Source organism: Malaclemys terrapin, chromosome 15, assembly GCF_027887155.1.
Source record: "Malaclemys terrapin pileata isolate rMalTer1 chromosome 15, rMalTer1.hap1, whole genome shotgun sequence".
NCBI lineage: Eukaryota > Metazoa > Chordata > Testudines > Emydidae > Malaclemys > Malaclemys terrapin.
This window is the reverse complement of record NC_071519.1, coordinates 7,629,273-7,640,267: the sequence shown is the minus strand read 5'-3', so window position 1 is coordinate 7,640,267 and position 10,995 is coordinate 7,629,273. Positions and strand designations below refer to the sequence as shown.

Genomic DNA, 10,995 nt, shown 5'->3' with positions numbered 1-10,995 from the left:
GTCCTGGCTCCCAGTTCCTTGCTCTCACCTCCAGACCCCGCTTAGCTCCAAGAGCCAGGGATAGAACCCAGGGGTCCTGGCGCCCAGCCCCCACCAGCTCTGACCACTAGACCCCCACTCCCCTTTTAGGCTCGCTGCCTCTTCTATCACCACCCCAACTGTCCATCCCTTTGCTGCAGGTTTTTGGGGTGTCACCTCTGCTCTGCACTCCCCCACTGCAGTCCAAGGCCTTCCCTCCCTCCAACCACATATCCTCTCCCCCCTCATGCTGGATCATCTGCTTGGCCCCCCACCCGTTCCCGGGGCGCACTGTGCGGCGTGGCTTGGGATTATGCAACGGCCCAGAACCAGACAATGCAGAACGGAAACCACAGGCCCTGCCCAGCCCCACTGGAGCTGCCCTTCAGGTGCATCGGAGCCCAGTGCCCTGTACCTGCACCCTCCTGCCCCACAGGGGTGAGCTGCACCCCCCGCCACACTCTGCAGAGGGGAGAAGGGTCAGGCCAGCCAGCCCGTTTAGGATGGGGGAATCGCCACCTCTTTTTCTCCACAGCCACTGCCTATTAGCAGGATTCCTCCTCCTCCTTCTTCCTGTGCCTCAGTGCAACTAAATCTCCACACCTAGACGGCCGGTCCATCCGCTGCACCCCAATCCCCCATGCCTAACCCTCCTGCCAAAGTCCTGCACCTGGCTCCAGAGAATTAAGTCTCACATGTGTCTTGTGCACAGAGAGTCTTGGCCCCCCTCATTGGGTGACCTGAGTCTGAGAAACACAGTGTCTGTCTTCTCTAAAGTACCTGGAGAGATTTTTCTTGTGTGACCACGTCACCTAATGGATAAGGCATCTGACTTTGGATCAGGAGACTGAGGGTTCAAGTCCCTCCGTGGTTGTCCTTGTACCATTGTGCTGAAAGTCCTGCTCCCTTCAGCACTGGAACCTCTTCTTGGCCACTCAGGCCAATGTTCCGGCTTCACCCAGAGCCCCAGGAAGGAGTTGGGGGGTGGGTGTCACAAAGGCTGTGTTTCCTTCTCTCGTTAGGGAGCAGAATGAATCCCTCTTCTCCATCCAGCTGGGCTCCCACCTTCCCCCTCTCCCACACGTTCATCAGAAAAAACAACGACTTCTGAGTGACGCCCAGTGCTTGGGGCCTAGACACCAGAAGTGACAGCCGGATCCCACCCTGGGCCAGGACGGTTTGTGTTAAAAGGCCCCATCGTTGCAGTGGATGCATGCCAAGGGTATTAGTTGGCTCAGTCTGGTGACCTAATGGATGTGGCCACACCACACACCCCTCATCCCAGGGCAGTCCCGCCTGAGAACCAGGATCCATGGAGTGACATTTCCCCCCGCCCCGACAGATGGGCTCTGCGGATGCTGGTGGAGGGCAGCAGGAGGGAAGTTTGCACTAGCGCTGCTTGGGCTGTATCTGCGCCAAGGATAAATGGAGGGGGTCACGCAGCCTGTGCCTGACACTCAACAGTGCTACATTCACGCCGAGCACAAGTCAAATGCTGCAGCAAGGGGGGTGAGTTCCCCATGAATTCCCATGTGAGCACACAGTGCCCCTGTCCTCCACACACACACACTGCCACTGTCCTCCACACTGCACACACAGGCCTGGTCTACACTACGACTTTAATTCGGATTTATCAGCTTTAATTCGAATTTACCCTGCAACCGTCCACACAACGACGCTATTTATTTCGATGTAAAGGGCCCTTTAAATCGATTTCTGTACTCCACCCCGACGAGCGGAGTAGCGCCAAAATCGATTTTAACATTTCGAATTAGGGATAGTGTGGCCGCAATTCGATGGTATTGGCCTCCGGGAGCTATCCCACAGTGCATCATTGTGACCGCTCTGGACAGCAATCTAAACTCGGATGCACTGGCCAGGTAGACAGGAAAAGCCCCGCGAACATTTGAATTTCATTTCCTGTTTGCCCAGCGTGGAGAGCACAGGTAACCACAGATAGCTCATCAGCACAGGTAACCATGCAGGCTGATAATCGAAAAAGAGCACCAGCATGGACCGTACGGGAGGTACTGGATCTGATCGCTGTATGGGGAGAGGATTCAGTGCTTGCAGAACTTCGTTCTAAAAGACGAAATGCCAAAACTTTTGAAAAAATCTCCAAGGGCATGATGGAGAGAGGCCACAATAGGGACTCAGATCAGTGCCGCGTGAAAGTCAAGGAGCTCAGACAAGCCTGTCAAAAAACAAAGGAGGCAAACGGTCGCTCCGGGTCAGAGCCGCGGACATGCCGCTTCTACGCCGAGCTGCATGCAATTCTAGGGGGGGCCGCCACCACTACCCCACCTGTGATCGTGGATTCCGGGTCGAGGATAGTCTCATCAGCAACACCTGAGGATTCTGCCGATGGGGGAGAGGAGGAGGAGGAGGAGGATGAGCTTGCAGAGAGCACACAGCACTCCGTTCTCCCCAACAGCCAGGATCTTTTTCTCACCCTGACTGAAGTACTCTCCCAACCCTCCCAAGCCAGTACCCAAGACCCTGACCCCATGGAAGGGACCTCAGGTGAGTTTACCTTTTAAAATATAAAACTTGTTTTAAAAGCAAACGTTTTTAATGATTACTTTGCCCTGAGGACTTGGGATGCATTCGTGGTCAGTTCAGCTACTGGAAAAGTCTGTTAACATGTCTGGGGATGGAGCGGAAATCCTCCAGAGACATCTCCATGAAGCTCTCCTGGAGGTACTCCAAAAGCCTTGCCACAAGGTTTCTGGGCAGTGCATCCTTATTCCGTCCTCCATGGTAGGACACTTGACCACGCCATGATTGCAGCAAGTAATCTGGTATCATTGCCTGACAAAGCATGGCAGTGTATGGTCCCGGTGTTTGCTGGCATTCAAGCAACATCCGTTCTTTATCTTGTTATGTAATCCTCAGGAGAGTGATATCACTCATGGTAACCTGGTTGAAATACGGGAACTTAATTAAGGGGGCAGAGGTGGCCGTTCCTACGGGCTGTTTGCCTGTGGCGGAAAATAAATCCTTCCCTGCAGTTAGCCAAGCGCAGATGGGAAATTGGCCTTGAGCTTTTCACATTTGGCTAGCAGGGATCTTCCCTGTTACCAGCCACACGGTGGGGGGAGGGGTACCATGATCATCCCAGAGAATTTATGGTGGGAGGGGGGCGGCGGCGGGGGGGGTGCTTAGTTTGGTTCCTGCAGGGATCTTCCCTGATACCAGCCACGCGGTGGGGGGAGGGGTACAGCGATCATCCCAGAGAATTCATGGCGGGGGGTGGTGGTTAGTTTGTTTTCTGCTGCTGCTGAATGTTAACAGAAAAACCGCAGCACTCTACAGGCTATGTTTGGTATGTGGGAAAGGAGGGCGCAGAAGCTGTAAGACAATGGCTTACCATGGCTGCATGCAAGCCGAATTCTGTTGCCCAGACCTGTGATCTCTAGCAGCAAAGCCACAGGCACTCAGCATTAAGAGGCAAAATGCGACCTTGCACAGAAATCACATGTGCCATGTAATGTGAATAGTGTTGGTCACCGTGAAAGAGTATAAGCATTGTTCTGCAAAATGTATCTTTTTAAACAATTCTCTCTTTTTTCCCCTCCCTACAGCAGCTGCAAATTCCTCAAGCCTCCCTCCTCCATCCCGAAGGCTATCACAGATAAGGCGTCGTAAGAAGAGAACGCGAGACGAGATGTTTTCTGAAATTATGGAATCCAGCCGCAGTGACAGAGCTCATCTGAATGAGTGGAAGGAAACGGTTTCAAAGTATAGGAAAGAAGCCAGTGAACGTGAGGACAGGAGGGACCAACGTGAGGACATGAGGGACCAACGTGAGGACATGAGGGACCAACGTGAGGAGAGGAGGGACCAACCTGAGGAGAGGAGAGACGCTCGAGATGAGAGGTGGCGGCAGGAAGATCAGAGGAGGCAGGATGCAATGCTGGGGCTGCTGCGTGAGCAAACAGACATGCTCCGGCGTCTGGTGGAGCTTCAGGAACGGCTGCAGGAAAACAGACTGCCGCTACAGCCCCTGTTCCACCCTCCCCCCTCCCCATGTTCCGTATCCTCCTCACCCAGACATGTAAGAACGTGGGGGGGGGGGAGGCTCCAGTAGACAGCCCAAGCAAAAGGCTGTCATTTTTTTAACCTTTTTTTAGTGGCCTTTTCCTTCCCACCGATCCTCCTCCCAAATCCCACCCGGGTTCCCTCCCTCTTTTTCTAATCTATTAATAAAGAATAAATGATTTTTAAATGATAGTGACTTTATTTGGTTTGAAAGAAAGCTGGGGGAAGGGGGAGAGTGGGTTCCTTATAGAAAATGAGTCAATAAAGGGGGCGGGTTTTCATGCAGGAGAAACAAACAGATATTTCACACTGTAGCCTGGCCAGTCATGAAACTGGTTTTCAAAGCTTCTCTGATGCACAGCGCTTCCTGGTGTGCTCTTCTAACCACCCTGGTGTCTGGCTGCGCGTAATCAGCAGCCAGGCGATTTGCCTCAGCCTCCCACCCCGCCATAAAGGTCTCCCCCTTACTTTCACAGAGATTGTGGAGCACGCAGCAAGCAGAAATAACAATGGGGAGATTTCTTTGGCTGAGGTCAGAGCGAGTCAATAATGATCGCCAGCGACCTTTTAAACGGCCAAATGCACATTCTACCACCATTCTGCACTTGCTTAGCCTGTAGTTAAACAGCTCCTGACTCCTGTCCAGGCTGCCTGTGTATGGCTTCATGAGCCATGGCATTAAGGGGTAGGCTGGGTCCCCAAGAATAACTATTGGCATTTCAACATCCCCAACGGTTATTTTCTGGTCCGGAAAGTAAGTCCCTTGCTGCAGCCCTTTAAACAGAGTAGTGTTCCTGAAGACGCGAGCGTCATGAACCCTTCCCGCCCAGCCCGCGTTGATGTTTGTGAAACATCCCTTGTGATCCACAAGTGCTTGCAGCACCATTGAAAAGTACCCCTTGTGGTTTATGTACTCGGTGGCTTGGTGCTCCGGTGCCAAGATAGGGATATGGGTTCCATCTATCGCCCCACCACAGTTAGGGAATCCCATTGCAGCAAAACCATCCACTATGGCCTGCACATTTCCCAGAGTCACTAACTTTCGTAGCAGCACCTGAGTGATTGCTTTGGCTACTTGCATCACAGTAGCCCCCACAGTAGATTTGCCCACTCCAAATTGATTCCCGACTGACCGGTAGCTGTCTGGCGTTGCAAGCTTCCACAGGGCTATCACCACGCGCTTCTCAACTGTGAGGGCTGCTCTCATCTTGGTATTCTGGCGTTTCAGGGCAGGGGACAGCAAGTCACAAAGTTCCATGAAAGTGCCCTTACGCATGCGAAAGTTCCGCAGCCACTGGGAATCATCCCACACTTGCAACACTATGCGGTCCCACCAGTCTGTGCTTGTTTCCCTTGCCCAGAATCGGCGTTCCATGGATAGAATCTGCCCCATTAACAACATGATCTCCAAAGCACCGGGGCCCGTGGTTTCACAGAATTCTGTATCCGTGTCCGTGTCCATGTCCATGTCCATGTCCTCATCATGCTTGTCGCTGCGCTGTCGCCGCCGCTGCCACTGCCTCCTCGCCTCCTTTTTCTGGTCCTGGCTCAGCATAAACTCCACAAGAACGCGCGAGGTGTTTACAATGTTCATGACTGCTGTTTTGAGCTGAGCGGGCTCCATGCTTGCCGTGGTATGGAGTCTGCAGTGTTCACCCAGGAAAAAAGGCGCGAAATGGTTGTGTGCCGTCCGTTGCAGGGAGGGCGGGAGGGAGGAGGTGAGGCTGTACCCAGAACCACGTGCGACAATGTTTTTTGTCCCATCAGGCACTGGGATCTCAACCCAGAATTCCAATGGGCGCGGGAGACTGCGGGAACTATGGGATAGCTATGGGATAGCTACCCACAGTGCAACGCTGCAGAAATCGACGCTAGCCCTGGTACTTGGATGCACACCGCCGAATTAATGTGCTTAGTGTGGCCGCATACATTTCGAATTTATACAACCTGTTTTCCAAATTCGAATTATATAAATTCGGATTAACCCCGTAGTGTAGACATACCCACAGACAGGGCCGTCCTTAGGATTTATGGTGCCCTAGGCGGGATTATTAAACTGATGCCCCTGTGCCTGACTTGCTCTTAACAACACAAACATAAGCTTACAGTATTGGAAAACTTGCCACATGCATGTTATTAAGCCCAGTTTAACTTAATTAAGCACACTGTAATGCTGATGGACTAGCACTAAAGAAGTAGCGCTATAGAAAAAAATCTGATTTGACAGAATGATGCAAATAATATAAATTTTTTAATTTGTCAACATTTTATTGGAAATGTATCTGAAGAGGTATTGAAACAAGGAGTTGTTTTTAATTCAAAGCAATCTTTCTGGCTTTTTTTGGCTGCAAAAGCAGTAATAATGTCATTGTATGACAAAGACAAAGTGATGTCTTGTTCGACTGCAGGAATAGCAAGACCAGTCAAGCATTCCTGACTCATTGTAGAACGGAGATAGTTTTTAATGAGCTTTAGTTTTGAGAAACTCCATTCTCCTGATGCTGCTGTTACAGGAATTGTCAGTAGAATACGAGTGGCAACGTACACATTAGGATATATGTCAACAAGTTTGCTGGTATGAATAAACTGTACAATGTCCATCACCGATTTTGCATGTGGCAACATTGGTGACAGTGTCCTCAATTCTTCGTCCAGTTCAAGTCCATTTAAATCAAAACTATCACCGTGCTTCAGGAGGCTCTCTAGGTTCTTGCGCTGTGACCTTGAGCTAGTGCGAAGACACCTCACAAGGCGCTCCGCCCTGACTGAGACACAATAGAGTTGGAAACCCAGGTCATTTTTACAAAGCCACTTTTTAGTTTTAAATGTATAGTGGGCATCAGTCTTAATGTTAGTTACAACTCATCAACCTTCTACTGTAAATAGATCAATGGCATTATCCAGTTTAATAAGCTGGGTTTCCAAGCAGTGGGAAAATATAACCCTAGTTTTACTCCTAGGTAAAGCACGAAGTGACCAAAATGAAGTCAGTACAGAATCATCTCATCTAGATTAAGGTAGCACAGAAATGTTACAGAAGTCCTATTGTGCCTCACTTTTGTTTGGAAAGACATTAGCAATAGCAGCACAGTTCCTTCCCCCACCCCTCCCCTTCCCTTCCCAGAGACCCCAGCAGCCAATCCCCTCCCTCAGACTGTGCTGCATTCGGCTCTCTCTAGGACCCAGCAGCCCTGCTGTTAAATGCTCCACTGCTTCCCATCTGTCCGGGCTCCGGGCAGAGCAGTGCCCCCAGGTAGCGTGGTGCCCTAGGCGGTTGCCTTTTCTGCCTATGGCTAAGGACGGCCCTGGAGATATCGCTCGATGCCTCCCCTCCCTCCCACACCCCGGGGGCTTTGCTGGCCAAGGGGAGTGGGGGTTGGTGGAAGGAGAGCAGAGGGGTCTATTAAAGGACCATTTGATTGGCCTGTCACACCGCAAGGTGAGAAACTGAGGCGAAGGGCACTGCCCAGTGTACTCTGGGGTGGGAGTTTTGCTTAAGATCGTAGATTTTAATTTATGATCATAGATTTGAGTTAACTGCGATTAATCGACAGCCCTAATTTTTACTATATTAATTAATCCCATAACTTTATTTACTCAAGCCTAAAACTTAGTGTCACTTAATGTTTCTCTCTCCTAACAAGAATGAACTGAATTTTGTGACTTTCTGGAAAATGCAGAGAGATTAAATGTGGGGAATTCAGTCTCTGTGTTTGTGAATTGATGTTTTCCATTCACAGTTCATTGCACTGAAATACTAAGAGAGATCTGAGGGCTGATGTACTTTGGACACTTAACTGGCGTAGCGACATCTCTCCGGGTGTGAAAAGCCACCCTCCTAACCAGTGTAGTTCAGCTGACCTAAGCCCTGGCATAGATAGTGCTAGGTGGATGGAAGAAGTCTTCTGTCAATCTGACTACTACAGCGATGGGAAAACCCCTGCAATCACTGTAGCGACTGTCTACTCCAAAGTGCTACAGCTGTGTTTTAAGTGTAGACAGCCTAAGGGCAGGTCTACACTACTGGGCTAAGTCGACCTAAGTTATGCAACTCCAGCTACGTGGAATTGACTTGTTTGCTGCTGAGAAGAGAGTCAGGCCAGTTCTCTGGGCACCAGAACTCCCAGCATCTTCCCAGCCCAACCCAGGCTGCTGCCCTGCCCCACTGGGGCCCTGCATTGTGAATCTAGAGCAGCATTTCTCAAATTCAGCCACCAGGGGATTTTCCTGCAGCCAGGACAGCCTCCTGGGCAAGGATGCAGGTGGGGGGAAAGCAGCAGCCCCTCTCTGCATGCACTGCCTGGGTGTTTGCTGGCGCTACCAGCACAGGATCGGCATCATGTACCACCCAGCCTCCTGGGGGCTCCATCTGCAGGCATGTGGGGCTGGGGTGTTCTTGATGGGGTAGGAACCTTCAACTTCTCAGGCAGCTGGTGAGGTCCCAACTCACCTACCAGGGGCTGAGAGGCTCTGGGGGAAGACTTTGGGCTTCAGCTTGCCAGGGCTCCAGGAGTGGGCTTGGGGCTTCAGTGCCCCTCCCACCCTCGCGTCAGCCCCAGGGCTCTGGGCTTCAGCCTTCCCACCTCCACCCCTCCCCGGCTCCAGCCACAGGCCTTCAGCAGCGGGCTCTGGGCTTCAGCCCATGGGCTATGGCTTCAGGCTACAACCCGCGGGGTGGTGGGGCTCCGGCTTGGGAAAATGGTCAGAGTGGCCACCAGCAAGAGTTGGTGGCCACACTCTGACGCCACCAAAACAATTGTGCTGAGTCCCCTGCTCCAGAGCATGAAGGGGCAGCAGCTGAGGCCAGCAGACAGCCTGGGCTGGGCAGATGCTAGGAGCAGAGTACCAGAGGTTGCACTGGCTCCCTCCTCAGCACCAAGCAATCAATCCCCGCACCCCTGCGACAGCAGCCTGCAGCTAAGGGCAGTGCCCGTGGGGGGTTTCTCGTCTTGCTCCCGCTGGGGTGAGCAGGGACCTGGGGGTGTTTCTAGCAGAGACGTTGAAACTGAACTGGGGAACCAGCTTTTATAACAGGCAGCTCAGGAATGGCATCAGATGAGCAGACTATTGCTTTAACGCTCGGCCACCTTGCCTGATGAACGGCCTCTTATTGCATTGCTTCTAAGGTCTCTGCTTCCTGCAGCCTTTCCCCCGAGTTCATTGGCTGGCTGGGCACGGGAGGGTCTGTACTATTGACAAAGACTAAGTGACAGGGACAAAATCCTCAAATCCTGCCTGGTGCCAGGAGCCAGGTTTGCTCTTCAAATTCTGTCGATCATAAATGTCCAGGTCTGGGAATGTCCCACAACAGCATTTAATGGGAAGCTGCCTCAGAACAGTTACACTGCACAGAGTGGGGAATTAGTGACATTTTGAGGATCGTTTGGGAAATTAGCCTTTGCTGACAAGGTTTGTCTCTGTTTCTATCTCACCTTCAGGTGTCATGTAGAGGGATCTTTGGCATATTTCTGCGAGGTTAATAACTATCTCCTCAACTTTATTTACTCAAACTTAAAAATTGGTGTCACCTGATTTTTGCATCTCCCTGTGAAAAAACAACTGACGTGGCTTTGTACAGGGTGTCATGATGTTAACATTGGGGAATTCAATCTCTGTACCTGTGGGGGGTGTTGCTTCTTTACAGCTGACTCAGAGCTTCCAGCCTCGGGCTGCCCCTGCCTCACGGCCAGGCACACCGGGCTGTTAGCTGCACCCACTGTCCTTGCCAGGGCCCTGCTGAACCCTGGGCGGCTGAACTGCAGTGCTGGGGTGACTCTGCAGTGGGAGACGCTGCTGTGGAGCAATGTAGAGCCGGTGCAGGAAGGAGCCACGGTCACTAGTCACATTCTGAACTGCCCAATGTTCCGCATTTGGGAATGGCTGAGAACAATTCTAAGGGGAAGGGAAATGCAGAGCAGTGACACTGGAGGTGCCCAGACCTCCACTGGGGCCAGCGTGGAAATTAATAATGGGAAGATCATTTGCGAAATTAGTCCTCACTGACAACATTTGTCTCTGTTCTTATTTCATGTTCTGGTGTTATTTATAGGAATCAGGACATAGTTTTTCTATATTAATTAAACCCTTAATTTTATTTAACCAAGACAAAAACTTAGCGTTACTTATTTTTTCTCTGTTCTAGCAAGAATAATTGAATTTTGTGACGTTCTGGAAAGTGCAGAGAGATTAAATGTGGGGAATTCAGTCTCTGTGTTTGTGAGCTGATGTTTTCCTCGCACAGGTCAGTGCCTGCATTGAAATACCAAGAGGGATCTAAGGGCTGGTGTACACTGGGCACTTAACTGGCAGAGCGACGTCCCTCAGGGTGTGAAAAATCCACCCTCCTAACCAATATAGTTAAGGTGACCTAAGCCCTGGTTAGATAGTGCTAAATAAAAGGAAGAATTGTTCTCTCAATGCAGCTATTACAGGGATGGGAAAACCCCTCCAGACTGTCTACTCTAAAGTGCTATCACAGTGTCTTAAGTGTAGACAGAGTGAAACTAGATCTGGCTCCAGTTTGCACTGTGGATGCTCAGGCACTAAGACTAGAGTAACAATAAAAGTGAAGTGCATCCGTAGTTGGCAGGATTTGAACCTGCGCGGGGTGACCCCAATGGATTTCTAGTCCATCGCCTTAACCACTCGGCCACAACTACTTGATATGCACTTGTTTTATTACATGATGATTCTGTTGTCACTGAACTGTCACTTCAAATTGCTCAGACCAGCTTCCCCAGCACACTCACAACTGCGCATCAATGTAAATGTGTCCTTGGCTGAACAGCGAGAATTCCTGCCCATTTCCCTTCTGGCTGGAGCAGGATGAGAGTGTGTTTGTGTTAACGACATTGCTGTAGATTGTTCTTCATTCCCCAGGGTGACAATTCAGACAGACCCTTTCCTAGTCAAATCTCCAGCACATCATCCCAATAG

The 10,995-nt window shown here is 50.9% G+C and overlaps 1 non-coding gene across 1 annotated transcript; it reads right to left on the bottom strand.

Moving 5' to 3' along the window:
* Positions 1-10,636: 10,636 nt before the first annotated feature.
* On the bottom strand, positions 10,637-10,718 carry TRNAS-AGA (transfer RNA serine (anticodon AGA)). Its single transcript has one exon. It is a non-coding gene; the product is annotated as a tRNA-Ser (tRNA).
* Positions 10,719-10,995: the final 277 nt, after the last annotated feature.